The sequence below is a fragment of the Phaseolus vulgaris genome, chromosome 11, assembly GCF_051622355.1.
Source record: "Phaseolus vulgaris cultivar YP4 chromosome 11, ASM5162235v1, whole genome shotgun sequence".
Taxonomy (NCBI): Eukaryota; Viridiplantae; Streptophyta; class Magnoliopsida; order Fabales; family Fabaceae; genus Phaseolus; species Phaseolus vulgaris.
Genome location: NC_143508.1, coordinates 36,440,407 through 36,443,619, shown reverse-complemented (window position 1 = coordinate 36,443,619; position 3,213 = coordinate 36,440,407). Strand labels below are relative to the sequence as shown.

General features: G+C 31.8%; 1 pseudogene; it reads right to left on the bottom strand.

The window, feature by feature from the left end:
- Positions 1-1,884: 1,884 nt before the first annotated feature.
- LOC137812104 (small nucleolar RNA R71) lies at positions 1,885-1,990 on the bottom strand (annotated as a pseudogene).
- Positions 1,991-3,213: the final 1,223 nt, after the last annotated feature.

Genomic DNA, 3,213 nt, shown 5'->3' with positions numbered 1-3,213 from the left:
CAAAGCGGAGAGAGCTGAGAACGTTCGAAGAGCGGAGAAGACGAAAGTGAAAGTGAAAACCAGTGGCGCGCTTCTATTTTTAGGGTAAAATTGATTTACAAATGCGGTTCTAGGGTAAGACCGCATTTGTAAATCAATTAAAATGAATTACAACTGCGGTCATAGTAAAGACCGCATTTGTAATTCATTCTGAATTGAATTACAACTGCGGTCATACTAAAGACCGCATTTGTAATTCAATTCAGAATGAATTACAAATGCGGTCTTTACTATGACCGCATTTGTAATTCATTTTAATTGATTTACAAATGCGGTCTTACCCTAGAACCGCATTTGTAAATCAATTTAATTACAAAAATGCCACCGCGTTTTTTACAAATGCGTTTAAACGCAAAGCCGCACTAAATAAATGGTCGTTGTTTTCAAATTTTGTACTAGTGGAGCTTTGTTCCAAGTTGTTCTTATAATTATGTGAGAGATCGATAGTTAGAGAATATTCTTAAGGATTTTATATGCTAGGAATCTATATAAATGATTTTTATACGGGCATCAATTTCAATCAAAGAACTTAATATTGACATGTTAATCAAAATACATGACAATGAGAGAGATGAAACCTAATCCCTATTTTTCCAACTTGAAACAACCAATTCTTTGTCTGTTTTCTTATTGATCATCGTCAACACAACCACTTTCAACACACTTTTAATTGATTTGTTCTATATTTAGTGATTATTGTGCTTCATAATTCATTGTTCCTTGTGGGATCGATATCCGTTCTTAAGGACAATTATTACTTCTGACAAAGCGATGCACTTGTCCTAAAAATTCATCAAATTTTTGGCGTCGTTGTCAGTAAACAGATTTGAGTTGTTGAGTATAGTTTTCTAAATATTGTGAATATTTTTATTGTTATGATTTGTTTTTATTGTGTTTATATTTGTTACTGTTTTTATTTTGTTTTATTGATTTGTTTTTATTTTGTTTATTTTATTTTATTACAGATTTGATTTAATTTTATTTTAATTTGTAGATCTGCTGTTTTAAAAATAAAGTTTTTTTTTTCTTTACAGTATTTTTTTTTCTTTTGTTTTTGTTTTTGTTTTATTTTTATTTTGTTTTTTTTATTTTGTTTTGTTATGTTTTTATTTTTTTGTCTAGGTTTAGTTTCGTAGTTTTCTTTTTTTCTTTTTAGAGTTTAGTTTTATTTCTTTTAATTAGTTATTTATCATTACTAGTTTTTGTTTTATTTCGGTGTCAGTTTTTATTTTTATTTTATTTTTTTCTTAGTATTTTTGTTATTTGAAGTAAGTTTTTATTTTTATTTTTTATATTTTTTTTACTTTGTATTTTGTATTTTTTTGAATGCTTTTTCTTATTTTGTTTTTATTTTGTCTTCAAATTTATTTTATTTTATTTATTTCTAATTTTATTTAAAAAAAAGAAAAAGTTACTCTATTTTTTTCCACTAATATCTTTCAGGAAGATAGCAACATGGCAGAAGAACAAGCACCAATTCCTAGGAGGACACTGGAGATTATGTCATGTACCAAGGGCCAAAACGTTTTTCTAGTATTGCAATACTTGTTACTACTAAGGCCTTGGAAATAAATCCCGATTTTCTCATTCTCATCAGTGCCTATCAATTTACAACAATGGAACATGAGGATCCATATTCACATTTGGATACATTTTATGAATTGGTAGGAACAATGGGCTTTGAATCAGGTGATCTTGAAAATGTTTATATGCGCGTGTTTTCTTTTTTATTGGCTGGAAAGGCTAAGGAATGACTTGAGTCACTTCCAAACCAGAACCTTACTAGCTGGAAGGATGTAGAGGAAAAATTTATGCAAAGATTTTTTCCAATCTTTCGCTACATCAAAGCAAAGTCTGAAATTTCTATGTTCAGACAAGGAGCAGATGAATCATTCTGTGAGACATGGTAAAGATTCAAGAGGATATTAAGAAAATGCCCAAATCATGGGTTTGAAGATATTGCTCAACTGAGCATATTTCTGAATGGTCTCAGATCTGACATAAAGATGCTCCTAGATGCTGCAGATGGTGGCACAATTATGGCCTTTGATGTAGAACAAGCGACAATGATTATTCATTCATTGACATCAACTGATTATAAAGCCCAACATGATGGACGAGGTCTTCAGAATAAAGGATCATTAGAAGATGCACTCTTGGCTAAAAAAAAGATTTTGACATAGCAGATTGAACAATTAACCGCACAAATGGCTAAATTGCCCCAACAATTATACGTTGTTCATTCATCTCAAAGTCAAAGTCAATCAATCAGGTGTGATTTTTATGGAGGTGATAATCTTGATGGTCATTGTTCTTATTAGAACAATTCACCTGAAGCTGAGGATCCATCCATGCTTGAAAGAATGAGTAAAGTTGAAGACGCCTTGGCAAAGATTGTGAGCGAGCAGGACAATATTGTGAGAGCGCAAGACAATATTGTGAGAGCGCAGGACAATAGCATGGCCATGATTAGGAGTATAGAGATCCAGATGGGAAAGCTAGCCAAACAAATTGCACAAATTACGTAGGGACAAAGTGACCAGTTTTCAGTCAATAGCCAAATCAATCCAAAAGAGCATTGCAATAATGTAATGGCTGAAAAAGAAGAAAATGATGAGACGGAGGGGAAGAGAGATGAGAAAGAGAGAACTGAGGAGAAAAAAATAACGAAGAAAAGTGAAAATAAGGAGAGAGGTGTTCTTGAAAATGATTTATCATATCCTCATGCTCCTTCAAAAAAAAGATAAAAACAATTTTTTTTTTTGGATAATTTGCTCCCTAAAAATTATTTTGCAGGAAATCTGAAGCAAGATTCAACACTTGATAAATTTCGGAAGAATAGGAGCTATATTGAAGAGAGAAATATAGAGCTGAAGGCTAGATACAGGTCAATTGTTCAGAAAGGCTTGCCTAAAAAATCTAAGGATCCAGGAAGTTTTAATCTTTCCATGTCTATAGGTACTTTATCTATGGACAATGCCTTACTGGATTTGGGGGCAAGCATAAATTTAATTCCTTTGACAATGCTGAAGAAAATAGGAAATCTAGAGGTTCAACCCACCAAGATGCAGTTACAATTGGCAGACAAATCCATCAAATATCCTTATGGTGTGGTTGAATATGTTCTTGTAATAAGTTCATATTCCCTGTGGATTTTGTTATAGTGGACATGAA